General features: G+C 36.6%; 1 long non-coding RNA gene across 1 annotated transcript; it reads left to right on the top strand.

Annotated features, from left to right (window-relative positions):
* The first annotated feature begins 17,239 nt into the window (after positions 1-17,239).
* On the top strand, positions 17,240-26,145 carry LOC145981285 (uncharacterized). The gene is made up of 4 exons (XR_014440948.1): positions 17,240-17,371; positions 24,910-24,931; positions 25,615-25,632; positions 26,010-26,145. It is a non-coding gene; the product is annotated as an uncharacterized LOC145981285 (long non-coding RNA).
* Positions 26,146-26,779: the final 634 nt, after the last annotated feature.

Raw genomic sequence — 26,779 nt, 5'->3', positions numbered from 1 at the left:
TGCTTAAATATTTTTGAGCAAGAAGGCCCAATTCAATAGGATCCAGAGAAGCTTCAATTCTTCGAGGAGCAACAGGACTAGGTGTATGAATACTGGAAAGTGGGGTGATTGGATAATCTAATATGTTCCTTGCAGCTACAGGTACAAGCTCTGTGATCAAATTTTGATTTTGCTCTGTAACAGTTTTCATATTTTTACCTAATTCACTAATAGCATCAATAATAGGCTGTTATGTTTGTTTGAGTTGTTCATAAATTCCTCGGTTCTCTGATTTCCATCCCTTAAATCTTTTTACAAGATAATCTCTTAATTTAAGATCATCAATGATTGACCTTTTCATGGTTATTTATATATGTTTCAATGTCTAGAAAATTGTTAATTTTATTTCTATATTTACCACTATTGGGTTTTCTTGTCATATCAATTGTGACAAACCCATAACTGTTTTGATTCCAGCACCTACTGCAAAACTTGGAAAAATCATTGTAGCTCAAGTCCCCACCTACATATTCATCATGTATGTGTTTGATGTTGGTATGATCTTGATGAAACACACATATAAAATTGCTGTTGTCTCGGATCAGCTGCTTCGGTATTTTTGAAAAAGTCTGTGCCAGGTAGAAGCAATCAATGTTTTTGTGCCGCCCCTGTGTAAAGAAATTTCTAACCTTGTTTTGATTATCCAGTATAATGTCATCAAACACAACAACAGAATTATCGAAACATTCATGGAGTGGCTTAACATCTGGTTCAAAAGTGGCTATATCCAAACCATCATATAGCTTCATCAGCTGCTGATATTTTAATTGTTCCAAGCTCTTAGAGAAGACATACAAGTGCCTGTTTTTCCAGTCTAACCAGTTGGGTGCCAATAAAAAATTATCAATCATTAGTGTAGTTTTACCACAAGCTGATGGCCCAACAATAAGACATCTAATATAATCAGGCAGCAACTTGCCATTTCTCTTAATCTGCTGTTCAGGTTCTGGCAGCCTTTTTATAACATCCCAGGTGCTCATATTATCACTTTGTCTGCATCGATCCAGCTGTGTTCTGGAAGTCCTAGCCATTTGACAAATAACTTGTTGCCTTTTCTGCGGATGATTTTTTCTTTGAGATATGTGTCAGGCTGTTTAGTTTTGCTGAGTTCTTCTTCATAGAATCTGCCTTTGAGAATTTCTCCTCGGTGATCTTTTATTATATATGTGTTAAGGATCCCAGGTTTAACTTGAACCACTGTAAATAATTCAGTGCTCCAGTTTCTTGTAAAGCCTCTTTTGAATAAGTGCTTATATTTGCTGATTCTTACTTGATCACCCACCTTGTATTTGGCCTTTCTTGTTGTTGGCTGGTATCTAGGATAATAAACAGTCCTGATCAATTTTTGCTCATCAGATGAAGTTACTTCAGAGGGTTTCATGTTGATTGTGGAATGAACCGAGTTGTTATATTTATGTAGAAGTTCTGGAAGAATATTAAGCCATTTATAATTACCTTGAAGTGTAAATTGTTTATACATAAGATTTTTTAGGGTTTTGTTGAATCTCTCTACAATTGAGGCTTTGAGATCACTGTAACTCGAATAATGTTGTATTGACTGGCTTTTAATAAATTGTTGGAACACAGAATTATAAAATTCTTTGCCATTATCTGTTTGCAAATAGTGCGGTGATCTTCCACTCTGATTGATGATTGTCCTGAAGGCTTCTGTAACACATTTTCCAGTCTTGCATTTGAGTGGCACAGCCCAGGCAAATTTTGAAAATGTGTCTATTACAGTAAGTAGATACTTGTAGCCCTTGTTGATTTTGTCTAAGTTTTTCAGCTGTCCACTTGCCATCTCAATCAAGTCGCTCTGCCATAAATCATCTATGCCTTTTGTGACTACTGGCAGTCTCTTATAATTATGTCTGGCTTGTCTGTGTAATTCATCAACAATAATTTGTCTAGACATAATATGAAAACAAGAATATTGCAACTATGGGGTGTTCAGCAGCTGATACTACAGGATTTTCTAAATATAATTTGTCTCCTATTTGTATATGAAATTCCAGAGAGCCATCATCTTCAGCAAAAGATGTTTCTAATGTATTGGGATCTGTAAAATCTTCTAACTCTACACTGGTGATTTTTGGTTTGTTGTCAGCATTTGTTATTGATAAGGTGGGGTAGTGGTGTGCCTGTGGTTGAAGCCAATATTTGATCTTGATTGGTCTCAGTGTGCCCCCAACAAAAAACTGGTAATAAAATTGAGCAGGGGACGGCATCTATATTTTGCCACCTGGTGTAAATGGTGAATCATATTATTTGTTGGGGATGCTGTACAATTCAAGAATTACTGTATGTTTTGGATTCTCAATTATGCCGGTTATTTCTTTTTCTGCTGTAAGCAATCTGCTTGTTACAGATTCAAGGTGCTCATTGATGGTCCTAACAACATCATCATGGCCTGGCTTGATTTTTATGTCCACAACAAGTTTCTTGTATTGTTGCACAATTTCTTGTAGCTGGGTGGCAAAAACAGACAAAGCATTTGCTTGATTGGATTCCATGGTCCCTAGCTGTTGCTTGATATTAGCTACAATTTGTTGCAAATTTTCAATAACTGCCAATTTTGAATTTTGAGCAGTAAGATCATGGACTTGTCTTCTGATATCCTCAAACAGGGCAAGCAGTTCATTAATATGTTGATTAGTTGGTAGAGTGGCCACTGTCTGAGTAAGTTGTTTGATCTCTGTCTGGATATTCTTGATATCTTCTGATTTCAAAATGCGATTCACAGCTCTCTTAATATTTTTAAGTTCCTGTGATGTAGGCAGATTTGTTACAGTATTTTGCAAAGATTCAACTGCCAATTTCACATTATTTAATTCAGAAGCATCAGCCACATTTTGCATAGCATTTTGGAGCAGGGCTATATCTGCCTGAGTGGGTGTTGATTGTTGTAAAATTTCAAGTTTTGTTTGGATATCATCGATCAAGTGATGAAAATGAGATAGCTCAGATTCAGTGTTGAGGTTTTCAAGCTTTGTGATCTGTTGCTGGACACTGACAAGTGTGTCTACAATACCAGGCAAGCGGGATTCTTGTACATTTGTCAAATCACTTTGCACTGCTGCTATGGTACCTTCAAGATGGGTTATGGTACTTTGAATTTTCCCAAAATCTTCATATGTTTCAAGTTGCAGCTTAATGTTGGCAACACTCCGAGTTATTGCACTCAAAGCATCAGAAGATGGCAAGTTGTTCATAAAATTTTCAAGTGTCTCAATTTTTTCTTTGACCTCGGCTATGGCATTGTTCAAGGGGTCCAGATTAGGTATTTGGAGTGATTGAATCTGTTCCTTTAGAGTGGAAATCACTAGATCAAAATCTTCTTGTGATTTTATGCTTTTGACAATTGTTTGGAGCTGTGTCTGGACATTATTTATCTGCTCTTCCAATTGCTGTTTCAATTGCTCAGAGTTGGTGGCCTGGGTCTTAAATTTGACTTGAAGAGCTGCTACAGCTTCTTCTAAACTTTGAAAATTATGCAATGTGGCCAAATCAGTATATTTCTGAAGCAGCACTTTGAGTTATGAGTCAATTTTAAGAAGAGGGTCCATGCATTGTGATTGTAAATTTGTAATTTCTAGTTGAAGACTGGCATTGAGTGTGGTTTATAAAGCTTGTAAATCACTTCTTAATTTCTTGACTCTGACATCAAGCATCAGAATCTCATCACTGTGATCTTCATGTCTTGTATGGCCAAATATATCATTAGGCATTTTTGTTTTAGTGGTTATTTATTATTGAATATCTGATTCTTAATTCTATAAAAAAAGGTATAAGCTTGTCATAGGATCCAGGGACCTCAATATATAAGCAGTCACCAGCAGAAACAGTATATACAGTGCCAGAAATCATGTTTGAGTGCTTAATTCTATAAATATTTCTCCCTACTGAAATCTTGACATTACCCTCAGGGGTTGTAATAAATTGCAATTGACCACCTACAGGTAATTGGTAATGATTTAAATTATTGTTAAATATGTACAATGTTTTACCTGTTTCATCATCAACATCTGTAAGTATGCTGTTCAGATGAATAATTAACAAAGCACTTAGTTTAGATTAACTACATCTGCAGATGTATTACATTCATGGGCCATACCATCTATAGGAATTAAGATGGATGCCACTCGCGTGAGCCAGGTTGGTTTCTATCTCTTAATATTAAGAGTGTTTTAGTACGAAAGGACCAAATACTTATATTATATATGTAATATTGATTAATAATAATTACTGTTATGGCAGAAAAGTGCATCTCTAGCATGCTCATTCTATTGATCCTTGGGTTCATTCATGATACAAACCTAAAAGTAAAATTAATAAAAATAGGAGTCTAACACATAGTCAATATATTAATTTTGAATTAGTAATAATAACTGTTATTGGTAAAAGTAATAGTAGGGTTGTGGTGTTGGCAGGTCCATAATAGCCTGTTTTTTGAACCCAAATAAGTTCATAGGCATGTTTATTTATTTCAAATCATGCTCTGTAATTGGGCATTGTTTGCCACTTTTCAAATCACAATGACCCCATGGTAAAGTATGTATGCCACATGACAAAATGCATCTCTTATCATCATGTGGGTCCAGAGCCACTTTTCTTACAATATTTGTAGTCAACAAGTGATCCACACTCTGAATTCTGGATTCTGATGTTCTGATTGTGCTACATAATTTGAGGCAATTTTTGTAATCTTCAAATTCAAGCTCTTTGTCTACAGTCACTCTGCCAATGCCCTTGGCTTTTTTTGCAACAGTGCCACTACATGTTTCAAAACTGTACATCTTGGCCCTTAACCCAGCAAATGCCACAATAACATCACCAAGTGTCTCATCTTTTAACTTGCCAGGCACCTTTTTGTTGTGGTGTTTAATTTTTGAATGTTCAGTGGTATCAAAATATTTAAACAATTCAGGCTGTGCTATATCTTGATAAACATCTTCTGTTTGAATATCAAGAACAAAACTATCTGTGTCCATGTACATCAGTTTTACACGATCCTTATAAAAAGGCTTCAACACATCATAATACAATTTTAACATGTGTAATTTGGCCAATTCCAATATCACAGCCCCTACATAAATAGGCTTATCAAACTTAATCTTTGTTTTTTTCATGTTGAAAAGTGCCATATTTTCATCATAAATTCTTCTGTAATTGAAGTTGGGCTTTGCTATCAATTTTTTGCTCCGGCTGGGGTCAGTAATTATTTTAACATCAATATGTTTTCTGACATTTTCAATTGTTTTGCCATACACTGAATTGACCATCAATTTAAACAAGGTCTTATCAAATTGGCTCATTGCAGATGTTCGAAGCTCTGTGTTTGTATCAATATATGGCTTCAACCATCTTGAGTGCCTGAACCTCAAAACTTTTCCAACTTTGGTCACTTGAACACCATGATTCATCAGGAACTGGAGGTTTTTGTAATATATGACATAATCCTGTTTTAGCTCCAGAGTCATCATCAATTTCTTCTGTTTAGAGCCAGGTGAGCACTCAACCTCAGGAATTGGGGGCAGATCAGAAAATGTGTTGTGTAAATCATCAGGAATTGTCAGATCAACCTCTAAGAACAGGCCATAGTTACTGTCATCAAAATCATGAAGATCTTCAATATTGAAATCTTCAACCCACTCAAGCCCTGCATATGGCAATTTATCCATCATAGCATAACCATAGAGGATGTTTGCATCCACATACAGTATATAATTTGATGGCAGTGCTGGATCATAATCAGGAATATATTTGTTATTTGCTCTGGCATATCTCTGAGAACATTGCACCATGCCTCCTCTTATACATTGTTCCATAAACAGATACATATCTTGATCCTGGATCAGATCCAATTGCATTTTAGTGTTTAAAAACATTGCAGACCATGCTAGGCCCGGAGCACTGTAAAAATACATTGGATCCAGCTTATAATTTTGCATGGAAAATTTTCTGAATGCCTGCAGTATATCAGCTAAGAGGGTCACATCAAGTTTTAAATAAGCCTTGTGATAATCACCAAATGTCTGGCATTTTAAATTGTTCCACATCAACTGGGCATGGTGATAATCTTCATCAGTGATTCCAGATCCTCTGATTTTGCTGTAAAACTCTTGTTGTGGTGGCAGAGAACACTCATCAAATTTAGAAAAATCTGTAACATAATCATATGGATATACACCCTTCCGCCTAATTAATTTCAGGTCCTGATTTGGAAACAAAGCACATGTGATTTTGAATTGATCATCAGATAATTGAGTGGCCAGTGTAGCCAGGCAAGCAGACAGAATTCTGTATGAATCAAGAAATTTTAAGTGAATAGGAACACCATTAACTTTAATTATTTTGCTAATGGCAATATATTTTTCATTATTTTCAGCTAAAATATTTAAATTCTGCTTGTCAAACCCCTCGTACCTGATCAAATGATGAAAATCATAATTGGATGCACAATGGCAAAATATGGGGATAAATTTTGGTCTCTGGATCTTAATATTACAGCTATTACACAGGGCCATTAAGAATTTACCATCTGTATGAGAATGGTGATGAACCTTGATATTTGTATCTGAAAATTCAGAATCACATACCGGGCATTTTTCTGCATTGTTGAAATCTTCAATCTGTTTCTCTGTTAAAGGCAACATAGGTTTTGATTTTAATAAGACATTAGATGCTATGTCATGGCACTCACTTTCTATTCTTTGTGCAAATTTTTTGATGGCATCTGCTCCCATGTATAAATCTTCTTTACTAACAACCCCATCCTGTACAACCACATAATAAAAACTAGAAGGTTCATGTAGCTGGTATGATGTAATTGAAAGTTCATCAGGATCTGGGCTACAGAATGCAAGAGGTTTGAGGTTTGATTCAAAATCATAGACTATATATGCTGGGTGTTCCAACAAGGCTTCAAATTTTTTGAATTTGGCATTTTCACTTGGATTAGGCATCACCATATGAACAGGTTTATGGTTGCCACAGTATTTCAGATGCTCAATTAACTTGTTTTTAGCAATTTCTGCATTCTCTTCCCGAACCCCATTCACCATTTTTTGACCATCAAATACAAACAAACATCTTCTGCACAACTTGAATATTCTATGAGTTTTGTCTAGTTGTGTTCTGACTAAAGCTTCAAGATTATGTATCAGAGTATAATGGCGTGTATCATCCCCTTCAATTAAGAGCAGATCAATCGCAACAGCAGAATCATCATCAAATGTACTGATTCTGAGAGGTGCTATCAAGCAATTGCCACGGCCAGTAGAACAAGTAAATACATTAATAGATAATTGTTTACCATTGATATTCCTGGCCTTTTTTTCAAATTTATCAATATTCTGAACAGACATTGGATATTCTAAGCCCTTCATTGCTTCATCAAAATTGTGTTCATGCTGTTTATAATAACTTATTCTCTCAGGATTCCTTAAAACTGGAAACAAAGCAGCTAAAATACACTACAAAAAGCATTTCTCATCATTATTTTCTATGTTAACCACGGCTCTTTTGTTTTTAATATTGGCAGGTAAAGGCACATATGTGGAACCTTGTAATGGGCTGAATTCAGAAATATTAACATAGAGCTTGTGTGGAGATCCGCATAGGCTCCATCCAGACTCTTTTGCCGCAAATTCAGAGTGTTTAATATTCAATTGATCTATCAAACTGCTTATTATTTTGTCTGAATTTGCATTTGAATATACCGGTACAGTTTCTGTTATGTGGGGCTGTGTAAATTTTGTGCCATTTGGCTTCTTATATTGTGTAAACAATTTGAGGGACAGCTTATAAGAGCCATTTTGTGCATTTAGAATTGCCTGCGCATCAGAATTTATACTGTTCAAAAAATTCTTAATGTCACATCTTGGCTCTGATACAAAACGGTGATCCCTTAATTGGCCGTTAAAACTGCTATGGATGGGTTCATAGCGTGGCTGCTTTGCTGGTCCAGCATTAACAGGTGTTTCATGCTTCCTTTTCAGACCAGATGTAGATGGTTGTGGGGGCAATATTGATGACTGTGCTGAACAAGAGCCTACATGTCTATTGAAATATGCCTTGCTAAATATTTTATGGCATTTGGGGCATATTTTTGTGGGAGTTCTATATTTGCCTGGGTCACAATTTTTTTGGTGCCTAGCAAAATTGGGACTGCATATATTTTTATTACACTGATTGCAATATTTTTGATTTGGCATTTTTTGTTGTTGGTTTATTATATAAGATTTCCTGGGGTTCAATTCAAAATTTTGTACTTAATATATATATATATATTTTGTTCAGCTGTGTGCTTTGTATATTTCTTGCGTATATTTAATATGTTAATATTATTAATTTTTATTCTCGGTTTATTATACAAAATTTTTTGGGTTTTAAATCAAAACTCTCTGCTTATTATGACAGGTTGTAAAGCTAATAGCCTACAGGTGGAAAAAGAGAATAAATATTGATCTACACTGACCTTCCGCAAATGCCTGCACAGACATGCATGTCCTAGAAAGGCAATGACCTAGCACTGTGTTATGTATTGATTTTTTGTATAACAGGCTGGGACAGATATAAGCCTGACTCTAAATAAGAGTGGATTACAACAAACAAGCTGGATGCAACAAATATCAGATTTTTTATACAAAATATAAGCCCTTTTTGTTCAATATACCAGAAATATATTTAATATGAATAATAAGAAATATTATATATTAAACCAAACAGGCCTGTAAGTATGAGAAGCACTGTAACAACACATCTGTACTCCTCAGCCACTCTCACAATACTGGCTGATATGTAATGCAAAATCTCTTTATATACCCTAAGCATGGATTAAAACATCTGAAACAACAAAGCAATCAGAATATAACACATCATCACATTATGTCATAATTAACCAATCAGAATACAACACATGCATAATATTGGATAATAATTTGTTGCACAGCATGATGCAATAGAAATAAACCAGAAGTATGCATGTGTGTGTGTGGGTGGGTGTGTGTGTGTGTATGTGTTTGTGTGGGGGTGTGTGTTTTATGAGGATTTTGGCTTAATTTCAAGTGTATCCAAAACAATATCAAGAAGGGGCATATTTTTAACAAGCTTATGGACAACAATCTGGCTGATGCAACTTTTGTAAGTATGGGCAAATCAATCTGAGGGGGCTCATCATTTGTACACTGTAGTTTCGGGAAATTCCCGAGGGCATTTTTACAAAAATCTTGGATTAGACAGGGTGCTACACTTGAGCAAAAAGCTCATATGCTCATCTTGAGCAAGGTTTAAGTGTAGCCAAATCTGCCTGAGGGGGTTCATCATTTGTTGAGTTTATAGTATCATCAATTACACTACTCAAATAAGGTAATGAATATAAATAATGCACAAAATTCTTGCGTAGCTGAACTTTATTGCAAGATTTTGTAAATGCAAAAGTATATATACTGAGGGTATCAATGGTGCTGACAAAATGTAATGGACTTCTTCTGGTTGGAGCGCATTATTGAAATCAGATCTTGGTGCCGGTCATCATTCTGAAGTAGAATATTAATTGGATATTATTGTATACATAGTTCTTATTACGATTCCTAATTACAGTGAGTACATACACACACACATACATATAGATACATATATATATATATATATATTAGAGAAATGAATTAAAATTTATGAGTGCCTGAGAATATATGGTGAACCTTTTTACTCAAATAATGTGGTCTGTTCATGAAGTCATTCTCAAAATATAGAAAAATATCTTATTGTATATTAAATACAATACAGATATTAATAGAATTATGATCATGTTGTGTTAAAATGGATTTACAACGATATTGACTTTTATACATTTGAACTAAGAGCACAGATTGTTCTTGATACAATTCACTTCTCCAAGATTATTTAGAATTATGACATTTACTTGTTTAATTTGATTTAAATTTTAGTAAATTCGTGGAAATAGGATCACTGCTGTTTCACCCATAATAATTTTAATTATCAAAGCAAATAAACAAAGTGAACAAAGTAAAATTGAATTGATGCACGATCATAATATAATTGTCACTGGAATTATAATGTATGTAAAAACAAATATAGTCTTTCAAACTAGCAACATTTTGTACACAAATTCCATTCACAAGCAACAAATGAAATGTACTAATCAGAGGGAGAAGTTTAATAACAATATCTAATAAATTGCGATCAATGTTTGATTTGCATTTTTGGTTGAAGTTTAGACTTAGAGTGCTGCATCGAGGTCTACTTTCAAACAAAAGTAATGCATATCCGCAAAAAAGTAAATTCAGAAAGCTGGGTAATATAGAAACAAAGCCACTATCCGTGGATTCAAAGCGCTTCATGTTATTAATATGCAAGATTTGGTGAATGACGTATAATATACTACAATATTCGATGATACAAACTTTACAATCAATTTAATGCTCGCTTATGATTATGCGATACATATTATGGAATTCCACTCGTAGAATTCATTACAGAATTAAAATGTGAACTTCATTTGTAATATTTAATAATTTCATAATTTATTACATAGTATTAATTTGATTATCTTAATTTCAATTTAAGAAAGGAAACTGAAGATTTTCTACAAACACTTGGAAGTCGGTAAACATGAAACAATAATTTAATATTAGTTGTTATTAAAATAAAAGCGTTCTTTAAATCAGATAAGTAATGGTATGTAGATACACTAAATTCAGTGAATTGTGTTGGATAATTTTAAAAATTGCCTTCACTTTATGTAAAATACATGAAATTTAGTCGGTTAATTTGTAATATTTCAAAATGTATTTTGTAATATTAATGTGTTCATCTTTGTTTGAAATTTAAGAAAAAATGAAATGGAACATTTGCATCATCTCCGTTGAACATCCTTGTGCGGTGTTTTTCAGTGTTCCTGAAATAATATACACATTGTGTATACATATGTATATTGTATGCAAATGCACGTATATATAATGTATTTTAAATGGAATGCTTATAGTTGACACTGGCAATTATCACTGATGAATGTGATACTTGTCCAACGATATATCTGTCCTTTCTTTTCAATAACACAATCTTCATGAAGATAGTGTAAAAAAATATAGATACATTCAAAATTTAACGTTGAGTTGCTTTAGCAGTTTCTGAATTCAAATATAATAATTTTCAATTTAAATGTTTTCTACAAGAATAATTTCGATTATGGCAATTAAGAAACATGTTCCTCAATAAGATTACGCTTCTTATAATAAAGATTTCAAATGTAGGAATTGAATTATACGTTTTTATTAGAACTTTAACTCCAATAATAAAATGATTTCTTTTTATATCAGACACTTATCTGCATATTGCAATCTAGCATGAAAGCACACGAGTGTGTAGATTTAGGGCTTCCTACATTCTCGATGTCGGACATAGTGGAGAAGATATAATATCAGCACCACACTTGAACGCCTTTATGCCCCTCTCCCTCCCAGGCATTCTTCAAAATGAAGAAAATGCAGGCGGACCATGGATCAGTGGCGGGAGAAAAGGTGTCGTGCTTGAGTAGTTGTCCCTTTTTTGCACCTGCACTATGGTCTCTTAATGCTAAGCCTTGACTACAAAGAAAAAGTTAGCTGTGTCCTATCCTTCCATTTCCCCAGTTTTGACATCCAAATGCCGCAACAGATTTCCAAGTATGAATGATGCAGCATTTCAGAAAATCTTGTCACAGGAAAGTCGTCCCTGTAAGTAGAGTTGAAATATATTCGTAAAATGCTTTTTGGGGGGGTCAGTTGTTTATCATTTTTCTTTTGTTGGGCTTCTTCCGATTTTTTTCCTTTTGCATAATTTGGCAAGTACGAATCTGGAAATCCATATCTGAAACTTCAACTGAAATAGGTCAGCCAAAGTTGGAAATAATAAAAAAAATTGTTTGAAAAATCCAAAATATTCATGTTATAAAAGGCCGGTATTTTATCAGGAAAAAATAATTCTTCTTTACTGTTATCACAGGTTGATGATATATCATGCAAATAATGATCCTTGCCTAAGATAAGTCATTACGTAATCCGTGAGAAATTTTAAATGCCATGGCTGTGTTTTTTTCTTTTGCAAATCGTAAATATTCATCTCGAATATATGACGCAAGCAGTGAATGATGGTCATGCCATCCCAAATGATAATAGAGTACACAATTAGAGGGGGAAATTTTCTTTCCCTGGTTGGAAAGGAAATTTTAAATGTAGAGCCGTGGATGAAAATGTAGAAGGGGGAAATCCCTTGTCTTCCACCCTTCAATTCGAACATAGCTCCCAGAGACCGGTGAATTAGTGACCTAGTGAATCCAAGAGGCTGTTTATAAGAGGATACTTCCGGGGAATATTTCCTTTGAAATTATCTTTAATGATAAGTTTTTAAATTCGAAATTTGGAAACTTCTGATCTTTTCGTCGTGTCCCGTTGGAGTTCGAAATAAAAAGAGCCAACGGTATTGTATCTGATTGATTTCATCAAACCATTTTTGATAGGATGTTTACCTGAAAGTGCCACTTTTTACTTGGCGATACAAAATGCCAGTATTTAACTGATTTGATCTTAAAATGTTTAGAGAAATAAAACAATTAATTACATAATTGAAGCAATGAACCGAATAATGCTCTATTGCACATTTCAGTGAATGCGAGAACAACGGATACAACCTGTTGTATGTTACTGCCCTATAGTAGAAATAAACATAAACGCTTAGGCAAACATAGTATCAATTTTTAGGCAACATCCGAACTTATGATTGGCCAGCTTGGAGACTATAGCCGCAGGGCCGAAGCATGATTGCACTGGTAACTCAGAACATTCTCAAAAGTGCCATACTCCGTTATTCGGTGGAATGCTTCAATTATCCGATCCCTATCCGGTATTCCCTGAAATTTACGTTCTTGACGAAAATTTTCCTCATGTGAGATATTTGTGTCAGGTTATTCGGTGAAACGGGAATCGGCGAAATGAGATTCGGTGAAACGGGAGTAAATCCCATTAGGAACTTCATGAACATTGCTTTTTACATGACTGGAGTAAAAACATTTTTGCGCATTCAGCTCAGACAGAAGCGATTCAGTGAACTCATATGATAGGACATTAATGCGTTATCCAGACACCGATATTAAATATTGAATATATGAATACATATAAGTGTACAGTCAGCAGCAATACAAAGGTGACACAATAGATACTGAAATACTTTCTTGATTGAAAGGCGTTGTGTTTTTTCCTAAATCTACGATTGAAATTGTCCTTGAAAATTTGCTATTGAACTCACTTATTGCCGTAGATTTAGACTGAGGCGCGCCCAGCAAATATAGAAAAATAAGTAACGTTAGTTCAGAGCAAGAATAACTACACTACTAATGCAATATAGAAACTAACATTAATAATGTACTAATGCAAGATACAAACTAACATTGATAGTGTAACATTTAGTAAGAATAGTTGAGCTCTTCTCCATGCTACTGAGCTACTAGAATTTCATTCAATTCAGTTATGAAATTCGATATCGATTTATCTGTCTAGGAAATGTCTGGACTCTAAACTCTTAAGTATACAAAATCCATTCGAAGCGTTCAAGCTTTACTTTCTTGAAGTTGTACATCTTTAAACAGTGAAACCGTTATGTGTAGTTTCAGGGTGTTCAAAAATTATCGCAGCCGATTCTTCGAACGTACTTAACTTCTGTAGAAAGAGCGATAGAGACAGAAAATTACACTAGCTATTAACTCGATGAATACTCACACAGACCATTGATACAGATGGACATTTTGCACAGCTGCTTATGATTCACATTTGTTATTACTTTAACTTGGAATGAAATCTTTCTTACACCTTAGTAACTTTTTCCGCATACCGAACCTTCATGTAGGACATAATATTCTTGTTTAATATATATTTTTTAAAATATCCATATAGAGTTAACATCCAGTGAAAATTTCATGTTTCTATCTCTCTTTGTACAAACGCTACGTAGGTTTCAAAATCTATTGCGTGACATTTTGGACACCCTGTACTACGTGAAGTTACTTTGAGTGAATTAATAGAGGACACACCTCATACGCCTAGAGTTTGTGATAAATTTCCATTTTGTTTCATTGAACAGATTCTCACTCTTTTGGTAACAGTTATGCATCACAACTCGTACGGTTTGACATTTCAAATAAATGCAACTTGACTATTGTCTACTTACATGTCTAAAAGTGGCTAAAATCATTCCAAAGATATTGCATGTTTGGAGATCTTCGCTCTATATCAATGGTTTTTAAACATGCATGTGTGTGGAGCAGACTTCATAGCTTGAACACTCAACAGGAAAATAAATCTGAATTTGTCACTGACACTCTTATCTTTGTTTCATGTGATTTGAAATACTCCTTCGAAATCTATAATAGACTATGCAGACACACCCTACTCACTAGAAACTCCGAGGATGAGGATTTGAAATACTCCTTCGAAATCTATAATAGACTATGCAGACACACCCTACTCACTAGAAACTCCGTGGATGAGGATTTACAATAAAAAACTCCAAAATTATGCTTTACTGTTTGTTTACAAACGTAACTTTGTACTTTACTCTTTTTCAGTAAATTTGGAAAAATATATATGAAAACTGGTGTTTTAAGTCCACTTTATGCACAGTAAGGCTAATCGGGACTGGACCTACAGTTGAAAGTTGGATCCGAACCTCTATATGGCTTAGCCGAGATTCGAACCTAGGACCGCTTGACTACAAGGCGACGACGCTACCACTGTGCCATCGGGAGGCCCATATATATATACTTAGTATACATGTGTTTCACATTTTTTTTATTTTTGTGACTATTATAAAGATTGTAACCGTAAAATAAACATAGGATTCTAATGTTTATATGTTCACAATCTTTCCACATACAGCTGGAAAGCCATTTTGTTCTATTGCAGATACACGCCTCTAACATATCAATAATGCCACTCCAATCAGGCAGCCAAAAATACTCCTCAAACCCATTCGGAGGAAACATATGGTAGGGGGTACATTAGACGTTTAGTTACCACTAAAGGGTACAATGAGAGCCGCTGCTCTATGTCAACTAAAATGCATCGAGAGTTGTGCAATGTAATTTTCTACCACCTGGACCTCAACCATGTCTCGGCATAACAGGAAGACGAGAGAAGCTGCCAGGAGAACGAACATCACGCAGAACCTCATCGTGCTCAGAATGTGTGCAACTGTTAAACAATCGGTTGATGAAGAACTTCAGGTCAAGCGAAGTGGGTTTTTATACGAAAGTAAAAAAAAAGGTAAAAGGTAATGTGCTCCCCTGTGCTTAGCACCACACCAGAAAGGCGTATAGGGCGTGTGGGGTTAACGCCCCACACTTTCTTCATCCGGTCATGAGTAAGGGTGATGTGATCAGCATCACGCCCCTGACCGCCTTTATCCCCCAGGGTTTCCCCCAGGTAGCCATGTCATTCGACGCTGGATGGGCACCACGTTAGAAAAGTTCCTGGATTTGAACCGGCCGGGGTTCGAACTCGTGACCCTGAGCATGGTAGCCAGACGTGTTACCGACTGAGCCACCGGGGCCACTTTATAGGAAATTAGAGCAGGAAAATGTAATGGCTTTCTGAGAGACGTGGACCTTTCGAATCATTTAACAAATAGCTTTGTCCCTTGTTTAAATGAAATGGAACCACCTGCGCTGATGACTATCACGGATTATTCCTATGTCCTTTAGCAACCTTCAGAGCGACTGGTGCGAGTAGGTGTGTTGCTATGCTATTATAGTAATATCAAAATATATTGAATGAAGCCTCTCCGATGGAGCAGTGGTAACGTTGTCACTTTGAAATCAAGGGCTCCCGAGAGTGGAGGCACACGGTGGTTTGGATCCCACTGTAAACTGTAAACTGTAGGTATATAAAGGAGGGAACCCCCTGACAAACCCGCCTCCTCTCCCATACATTCAGGGGTATGCGCTTTATGCCCGGCTGCCTTCAAATAAAAACCAGGGCGTCAGTTTTATCTGAATTACGGTTCCCTCCAAACTTTTTTTGAGCTTACACGTAAGTGAATACAATATGTTAAAAATACAATTATTCGTGGCCTTTTTTGGAATCCAGAAAGGTTATACTTTATAAACTGTAGGTCCAGTCTCGATTAGTCCAGCTGCGCATAAAGTGTACTTAAACGTCAAATTGAATGGAATGAGGGAAGTGTATCCCCACACGAATAACCGTAAAGCAGAATTGGGGTTGCGGTTCTTCATTCGTTACTCTAGATACTCTACGTATCTATCTTCAGAAAAACCACCGGTTATAGCTATTCACGAACAAAAATAAATACGCTGTCCTGGGTATCTGTGGAGTAGTGACGCAAGACAGCTCCAACAATGAATACGTTAGAGGGAACGGGATTACGTAAAGGGGGAAGATAATGTAGGTATTAGCCTTCGCAGCCGCTTGTACTGTTTCGCTCTACCCATTTTACCCCCTTCTCTGCTGCTTTGTGCGGTCTTGCTCCACATATTCCTGGGATAGAGTACAAATCCTACCGTTTCTATTGAAACAGATGGAAAATTATAGGAAATGGTGTCTTCACATTAGGTGGCTTCCCCTATGGAGAAGTGAAAAATCGGGCTACAGGACGAGCGCAGGCTCAAGTCTCCTGGGGAAGCGTAACAACTTTTCTCCAGAGATTTCGGCTGGTATGGGACCAGTAGCCCCCACCACCGTTAGGAGATTGGGGAGCTATGAATGAGTATCGTGACCCAGTCTTGAAATCCTACAACGAAAGGGTGTTCGTCGTGCTGACCACACGTCACCCCGTAACTGGTTGGATAATCTTCCACCTATGCAGGTTGGAGTGAGGGCTTTACTCCTGGCCCCTACGGGCTATTGTGCCACGGGTTTATGAACGTATTTGATATTTTGCTGGTCTGCAAATTTAATATTAATATGTGAAAATCTTTTGGCAAATATTCAGGATGTGTGGCCATCGAAATTATATAATTTTTAAGTTATGTAATAGCCGTTTATATAAGCTAAATGTGCATTTGTTCCCGGTAGTCATCTATTGTGAACGCTTCCGTTCTATATGACTTTCAACACAGGAAATTTCTAGTGTGTTTAAGTTACTTACAGCAAGGTCATTCGTGTAGGAGTAGTATACCTATAAATACAGACTTCACGTTTGGAAACGCGTCATACATTCAACAGACATCATGGCGAAACTGCAATTAGTTACTGCTCTTGTTCTGATGATGCTTTTTATCGCTGGAATGGGTGCAGCAGCTACAGCTAAACAAAAGAGGGATGTAAGTATAACATCGCTTTCACATTCTCAAAGGTTATTCTTAAATGTTACGTCACATTAATATTGTCTTTAAAATTCATCACAAATTGTCTCAAATTTTTGAGTTGATAATACCACAGATAAAGATATATAAGCAGATCTTCATTAAAAGGCATGAAAACAGCTGCACGGACCTCCCTGGGATCGTCCCTTCGCAATAAGCTTCGAAATAATACGTTGGAAAGTGTAGAGAGACACCACTCGAAATCTTGCTTCCAGGAAAAGACAAGAGATGGTACTGCTAAATTTCAGCAGCTCTCAAGCCTCACTTCTCTAGAACCATTGCTCTGAAGCGATGGATTCCGAGAAAACCTTCCACCTGCGAAGCCTCAGTGCTTCGACATTGAGAACTGGCCGCGAGTGAGTGGCTCTACTTTTACTAGTGGTTAGGAAACCGTAGTATGATGTACATCTATATAAAAAGTAGATTCTGGAAAATACCTGACTATTATACTCATTCCTAGCATATAAGAGGTTACTGAAGGAACAACGCTACCAAAACGAGTACTTTTTCAATGAACACTTAAGAAATTTACCACATATATTCTGTACGTAGCAACGAGATAAATCGTTTATAGATGTTTTTTGTTATCTTGAGTTTCTATTGCATTTTCGACATAAATACCACATCAATAGACATAAAAGACGTTACTGAGTGGATTCAATAATCGCAGCAATATTTCTGGACGGCAGTCTTACACCCTTTTCGAAAAACCACATGCGGACGAAATTTTTTTTGTTTGTTTGTTTGAATTACTTTTGAATGACGAACAGTAACTTTCGAATACATATATCTTTATCTGTGAAAATATAACCAGTTATATTTAGAGTATTCTCGTTTACAAGGTTTGGGATCCTGGGTAAGGCATAAATATGCCGTTTGTGTTTGACTCATCATCTGTTAGTTCAGACTTTCGCCACCCGCCTGTGCTGCACCCGCACAGTATATATAGCTCAGGTGACTGACTGCCAGATGCCAGCGGTGGAAGACCTGGACAATCTGCTGACAAGAGAGAACGCTTCAACCATATACGTACGCAGACCCTCTGATTAGGAAGGGGCCAAAAGCCTTGGCATTGTATTTTACAATTACATTCGGCGTGCAGGGCTTACTCAGGCCTATCTATCTAGCTGCGGTTCTGAACTTGACAAGACTAAGATAAGCAAATATGCGAGCAAGAAAATATTACGCAATGTATTATTTTAAAATAAAATTTGATATCGAGGGGGACAATTGCCCCTTTGTGAACCCTGCGGGTGCTATTGGGCGTCAGGAAGAAATAATGCAAGAAAGACATGAAAACTAATTCCATCGTGCTTATCCTATTGTTCTGCTACTCTTAGATTCTATTAACCTTGCTTCCTTTTACCTCAATGTTTGCCCCCTAGAATTGGCTTCCGTCTAAGGTTGGCCACATCCCTCCCTTACAAATCGAATGTCAACTAAAAGTATATATTTCACACGTATAATTTGATTTCAATAGTAGTAATTTACATTAATGTGATAATTTCAAATTCAAGTGGTGTTTTGTTTTGAGGGGCCAACATTATTACCGGGTAATATGTCCCATGGAAAAATGCCTTGTTCGTCCCTCCATGCGGACGTCCATGATTGGGAAGGCATTGCCTCCCTCCCCTCCTCTTGTCCCCCGTGCAAACACTTATGGCTTCATCTCGCTGTAGACCTATGCCTGGCAGCCATATTATCACTTTCACTTTGCAGATGCAACGTTTACTAAATGGATGATATAGAACTGATTGCTAAACTGTATGTAGAAAAACTGCAAAATAATAAATCACAAAATTTTGATATGAGTAGTAAATGTGGGCTATCCACCGGATGTTTACATTTCTGTACTTCCTTGGCGCGGGCGAAAACTTTACTTCCGGTTTTCAATTGAATAACATGGAGTTCGAAAATCAGAATTGTCTAACGCACATGTGTTTACTATATTTAAGATTGAAACTAACTGTTTATAATCATTCAGAATTCCAAAAATTATAATGTTATTATTTAATGTAATCAATATATACTTTATAATAAAATTTTTACTAACTTCTAAAGTCTTTTTCTTGAAAGGCAATTAAAAAGGTTAATAATAAAATAACAATAACTGTGCATTTCAGTACTGTAATTGTTGTACTGGATATGCACTCTAATATAATTATCAAGTAAGTAAATAATAATACAGGTTGGTTATTTCAGTCGTTCACCGCCAGAGTGACGGCCGTTCGGCGGCCCCTTCATGCAACAGGTCCCGGCAAATTGCATTACAGGAAGTCCGTAACAGAAACCGCTTGTTTTCTAATGTTTCCACTTTTCACAATTACAGTTACAATTACAATTGAAATAAGCACGTACCTTGTCGCAAGGATGCTGCAAAAGGTGCCCTCCCAAATACAAATATTTCTGGCACCTTATTTCTGACATCTAATCTTAGATTAGACATCGCTACTTTATCCTCAGTTGTCGCGACAGCGCCGGCAACATATCGGAGGTTGGGGGAGTTGTCAGCCGCGAGAGGGCGCTTCAAACTGCACGTATCGGCATTGATGCCAACCGTAGGGACATGTCCCTACGCATAGGGACTTTTCACTAAATTTCGCCCGCGTAGGGACGTAGGGACAGATTTTGCCAAATGAGGGAAATCGTAGGTACTTTTTTCAATCTTGGAAAATTACATTTTATGTATTAGTTTATCTGGATACTTTAGCGAGGAGGAAAAAAAAGAACTAACTGACAAGTCTCCATCAGAATTTTGGAACATGTTATCGGTTACCAAAAACTTTCAAGGCACGTTCTTTTTTGAAAACATTTCCACTCTCGCGAAAATAGTGCTAACATTGCCCCATTCTAACGTGGAAACGGAAAGAATATTTTCAATGTTAAGTGATACAAAAACAACAAAGGGAAATAAAATGGGACCAAAATTGTTAAAGACTGCAGGAAATACAGCATATATCACCAACCAACATCTATCTCTTCACAGCAACACCATGTATGACTTCAAATAACATAATCAATAGTAAACGACTCAACGTTATTCATTAGGGGTGTGCGGGATCCCGAAAAGTCAGGACCGGGATCGGGAAAAAAAATTACCGTCCCAATCCCGACTTCGGGAAATGACTTCCCGACTTTTCGGGATCCCGAGGAGTCGGGAAATACCGAATGTTCACTTTAAAAAGTCGTTAATTCTCGACGTTTTCTGCATTGTAAGTTTTTGGAACTTATCGAAAATTGTAAATTTTTATTCTAGAAATGCAAAAACAATCACTTAAAGTGAAAATGACTTAAATTTCCAGTGCTTCGGAAAATTTCGAACATTTCCCGTCCCGAAAATTTTCCGACTTGGTCGGGAAATTGCAAATTTTTCAGTCCCGAATGTCGGGATTTAAAAAAATTACCGTCCCGATCCCGTCCCGACCCAAAAAATTCTGTCCCGCACACCCCTATTATTCATTAAGGCAAGAATTTACAATACCGGACCCTTCTGTAATTTCTATGCTACGTCTTATACTCACGAAATAATTAGTCGTGATGATTTATCTCAAGTTAACATGTTGGGGTGAGGTGAAAAAATTGTTCATTAACGTGTAGAAATTGTAAAATAAGCTTTTCAATTCTCGCAATGATTCTCCGTATACAAGTATGGTAGCCATATTTGTTGATATGAACAATTGACGTTTGCAATTAGTTACGCTTTCTACAGCGTTGCCACACTGTTGATTTCATACTTGGAGAGCATGAATTGTGTAATAATGGCGGAAGAGAACAGTAAAAAGTTGTTCATGTTGTACAGATTGATAGGTTGAGTGTGCAGGAGGATGGCTGTGGGCTAATTAATAAACTTATGGATTTCAGTATATTGCCCAAAGAACGTCCTTACATGTGACAGCGACAATCACGATGTAGAAGAACTGATTTGATTACAGGTAAATTTGGCAACAGTACATCAATCATAAAATTGCAGGATACGAAAATGGCGTCTTCGATGATGAACGTTTGCCGTTAAAGTGCTACGAAAATAAGATTTTTTATCGGTTCGTAATCACCATTAGCGCAAAACCATTCACGGATAGCCCCACTGACCATTCTCGGTAAGGTTAGGTTAAGTTAGGTTAGGCAAGGCAACCATAGTTAAAATTTGGGCTCGAAAAAAACATGCACGGGTAGCCCAACAAACCATTGACGGATAGCCCCACGAACCATTCAGGTACGGTTAGGTTAGGATAAGCAAACATAGTTAAAATTTGGGGTCGTAGTAATATCATGAATGTATATTTCGTTTTTTAAGTATTGGAAACACAAAATCTTCCGGTAAATAATGAGCAATCGTGCCGATCGCGGACCACTCAATTTAACTTATTTTGCAATTTCTACACGTGACCCACAAATTTTAACTTCAAATTCGTGATTAGGAGGCCTCAATTAGTGAGTATGCCAAATATTACAAAAATCGGGGAGGGGTCCTGTACTGTAAATTCGCTCCTTCATTAATTGTGGAAGCACCGAGCAGAAAGATTTGGTAAGTAAATGTGTATATTTTATCTTCTGTCTTGCATGCTCATGAGGTGTTTTTTTTTTTAGTCGCTTTACGTGGAGCAGGAACATTTGGTCAGTTGTAGGGACATTTTGACTACGTCTGTAGGGACATTGCCGAAAAATGGTTAGCAACACTGTCAGCTACCAGACGTAGTCACTGTACGTTCATGTTCACTTCTGTTTGCGTTTATCAGTACGCGTGTTGTTTATACTGTGTTATTGTAATGTGCTACTCATGGCCAGTGTTTATTGTGTGTTAATTGTTATTCATTCATTACTTATGCCGTTAAACAAATATACTCTTGAACAGAGAGTTTTTATGTACGATAATTACGTGAAAACGAATTCTTGCAGAAAAGTGGTCAGGGAATTACGAGAGACAGGATCTCTTGAACCTAAGAAGGTTCAAGGAGGTCATTTTCAACATCTCTTATAACACAGGAGGTTAGTGATCATCATTATTATTACTTTTAAATATCATTTTACGCTTTCGGTTTGCTTTATGCGCCGGGATGCTGTCTTCCCTTAATGTCAACTGAGGATAAAGTAGCGATGTCTAATCTAAGATTAGATGTCAGGAATAAGGTGCCAGAAATATTTGTATTTGCGAGGACACCTTTTCCAGCATCCTTGCGACAAGGTATGTGCTTATTTCAATTGTAATTGTAACTGTAATTGTGAAAAGTGGAAACATTACAAAACAAGCGGTTTCTGTTACGGATTTCCTGAACGCAATTTGCCGGGACCTGTTGCATGAAGAGCCCGCCGAACGGCCGACACGCTGGCGGTGAACGACTGAAATAACCTCACTGTAAATTTAGAATACAACATGTTAATTTCATTAGTTTAGTAATTATTTATTGTATAACATTTATAACAGTTGTAATTATTATTATTTCTACTATTCTACTTTTATTACTGGCCTTTACCCCCTACAAAAATTTCTGACTACGCTCTCTCTAAGCCATGAGATAAAAATAAAAGGGCATACATTTTACTGTTGTAAAATTGAAGTATTTCAATGTTTATAACTAATGTCAGCTTTATTTCAACCTGCAGAAATCTTAACACGAAACTGTTGGTAGAAGATCAATATTGTCTCGGAAAAGACTACTATTTTTCCGTAAATCTTCATCAAAACGATACGTGAAAATGCCAATCTTTTCTAGGTTCCTAGTTTCTCTATATCACTCAAAAATTTCAAGTCATCCATTTTGTATCCCATCTTTTATAAGAAAATAAGCTCGGTAACGATCTGTATTTCACTTATTTACATTGGAAAATTATCTAAACCGAAAGTTATTTCCCCGCCACCTATAATCAAATTGTCTGATCGATTATCTTTCGTTTACTCACTGGGTGGCCGCGGTGGCTCAGTCGGTAAAGCGTCTGAGTACCATGCTAAAGGTCCCGGGTTCGATCCCCGGCCGATTCAAATCCGGGAACTTTTCTAACGATGGGAGCGGCCCCGCCGCCTACCCAGCGTCGAATAAACTGGGTACCTGGGGGAAGCCCTGGGCAGGGGCGTGATGCTGATCACATCATCTCTACTCACGTTACTCCCACACCCCTTATACGCCTTCATGGCGTGGTGCTATGCACAGGGGAGCACTTTACCTTTTATTACCTTTACTCACGAATAACCCTCATAGGTGGAAATCGTTGTGATGTTTGGTTGTCGTCTGCCTTCTGCTTCCGTGCTGTGCGCCTGCGCCACAGAGCGGGAAGGGTGACACATGGCATGAAAAGTGGCAACAGCACTGCCTTGTAGATTTGGACGACAATGAAAAGGACGGGATAGAACGGAACGGAGCGCTTGCCAAAATATTTACCGAATGCACTTAAATGCAATATCTGCTTCTTCATTTTCTTTAATTTAAGGTCGTATTTATGCAACTTTTGACTAATCACGACAATGAGGACGAGTGACGAAGGGATCCTAACAGACAACACTGATGCCCAGGCCGGGATTCGAACCCGTAACTTGGCCACGATGGTCGTCATTTATATGCTTATTGCTTCAAAGAAAGTATAAACACTTCAGCTCTGAAACTTGATTTCGTTTTGACCCTACTTTAAAAAGTTCCATGCAGGCGATCATGTCTGTTTCAAATATAATTTCCGTAACATATATTATTATATCTCGGCGGCAGCAGTCCGCCTGGGCATGGGTGTTTGTGAGTGTGCATTCATCATATCATCACTCATTCCAATCTTCGTAGTTAGATAAAATTGCAAAAAAGTGAGGTAAAACAAACTAAATGAACCAATGAATCAATTAAATCAAAATTATTATTATATCTGAAACACAATAATTCATGAACTCCAACAGTGAAACACCCTGTGTAACAATAGATCATCAAAAACATTTGTTGGATGATGTAGGTTTAATTTCAACGCAACAATTCCGTGTTACTTGCTGTAACGCACCAAAATTTACTTTCATTATAAAAACATGCAATGCACGTACATAACCAGACATGATACACTGAAATCTGTCCGAGTTATGTCGATCCGATAATGCATTAAAAAAAAAAAAAAAGGTAAAGTGTTCCCCTGTGCATAGCACCACGCCATGAAGGCGTATAGGAGGTGTGGGGGTAACGCCCCACACTTTCTTGATCCGGTCGTGAGTGGGGGTGATGTGATCAGCATCACGCCCCTGACCGCCTTTACCCCCCAGGGTTTCCCCCAGGTGCCCATGTTATTCGACGCTGGGTAGGCGCCGGGGCCGCTTCCACCGTTAGAAAAGTTCCCGGATTTGAACCGGCCGGGGATCGAACCCGGGACCTTGAGCATGGTAGTCAGACGCGTTACCGACAGAGCCACCGCGGCCTTCCGATAATGCATTAATTCTACTTTATTTCCTAAGCTTTTCATTGTGTGTTAAATACTTAGTTGTATTATAAAATATGCTACGTAGACTTAACTAATTTCAGTATTAAATGTTACAGCCGATCGAAAAGGAACTGGCAGGTAACTATTATTAATGTAACATATTTCTTAAGATCATAATTTCGTTCAGTATATGATAAGTTATTATATTTACTACGAAGTTCAAAATATACGTATATTTGATATGCTTAATTGTGCCCTGCCTGGTGAATGGACATTGCACTGCAAGTCCAGCCCTATGTCAACAGAAATTTTACGTTCAACAAACTTTAATGTTTAATTTCGTATCTTACGTTGTTATCAAACACTTCTACTCTAATCCAAAAATGAGTTTCAAATTCACGAGCAAAAATGAGCGACTCTACCACGAAAGTCTCTTCAAGACTTATAGAAGAACTATATGTTATAAACTTTATCTCAAAATTGCGTAAGAATTAGTTGGAACATTGATGTAATATTTCCACGGAATATTTGCACTTTTCTTTTCCTTTCTGGAGTTCCAGAGAGCACATGTTCGTAAGCCAATAGGTGGATTCTTATTTCAGATTTTCTTTCAGAATGTGGATAGAATTTCCCATTGTTGTTCACTAGAGATCATCCTATCGGAAATTTCGGTTCGATTCGGGACTGATAATGAATGTTACATTACATGTTATTTCTATGCATTGCGATCTTCAGGATAGGCTAAAAGTGGCAGAAAATTCAAATTATAAGACCAAATGTTGGTAGTTTATTTACACTAAGAAAACTTAATATCTTTTCAGGTCTTTACACAGTTTAAGGTAAGTGTTCTTATGTTAGACAGCATAGATTATTTGATGCAAAAATTGTGTATCACAAGTTGAAATACGTGGAAGGTGCGTTTCTTTAATGCGTAATTTTAAGAAATCACGTAAAGTTTATTAAAACTGAAATGATTTGAAACATATTTTCAAAATTTACCAACTATGATATCAACAATTTATATAAAATTTGAGCGAGAAACCTCTGATATTGAGTTTGGAAGAAGTAATTTATAGAATTCGTGCAATAACATAATTTGAGATTGATGCAAAATGGATTGTACACTGATTGTAAGGTTAATTCGGTGCCTCTAATGACTAACGAAAATGATACAATTTGAATTTTTTATAACAACATTTCTCTAATTGTATTTTAGGTGAATCCGTAAAGGAATATCATCTGATGAAAAAATGGACCACTTCAATGCAGCATTAGTACTATTTCTATATTATTCACCTCACCGTTAAAATGTATTCCTTATCACTGCAATAAAAGCATTTAGGTGCAAAAAATTCATATTTCCTTAATTTGAAACATACACGTATACAATACTGGGCGTCCAACTCAAACGTAGCCTGGATCAAATACATTTGTCTATGAGACAAATGACGGCAACATTGCAACAGGAAATTGGAATAGTTTATTGTAACGTGAACCGTGGCACGTACTCAAGGTCATATCTTTTCATGATCCTTGGCATGTAACTGTTGATTGGATAGCCGCCATCTTGGAATCACCTTCTTTTTGTATAATGGAAAGGTGCTAATGTTGGTTACAAGACATTTCCAGTTTCGTCAAGTATCCAGTCTCGAAAATAAGACGGAATTTTTTTTTTAATTCGGGACGAGACTAGCGAAAGCCTGGTCTTCTCCCGAAAGTAGAAAAAAAATAAATTAATCATTTGCAAATACTCATTTATTCGGAATAAAGTTTTCCTTGGAAACACAGACCAGCTTCTATATTTATGTGAAAGGAAGGTAATCAGAATGGTGATTGAATACCTAATCTTATTTTTAATAGTCTTTCGGAACCCAGCGTTACCTCCCATTTTTCAATTCTTTCAATGTTAATAATTTTATGTTGTGATAGTACTCCAGTCACAACGCTATGCGGATGTTTGCGTTAAAGATTAGTAATAGAGAACTG

The sequence above is a fragment of the Lepisma saccharinum genome, chromosome 29 (assembly GCF_977018435.1).
Source record: "Lepisma saccharinum chromosome 29, izLepSacc3.1, whole genome shotgun sequence".
In the NCBI taxonomy this organism is placed as follows: Eukaryota; Metazoa; Arthropoda; class Insecta; order Zygentoma; family Lepismatidae; genus Lepisma; species Lepisma saccharinum.
The sequence above is the reverse complement of the archived record's forward strand: the minus strand, read 5'-3'. Positions and strand labels throughout refer to the sequence as shown.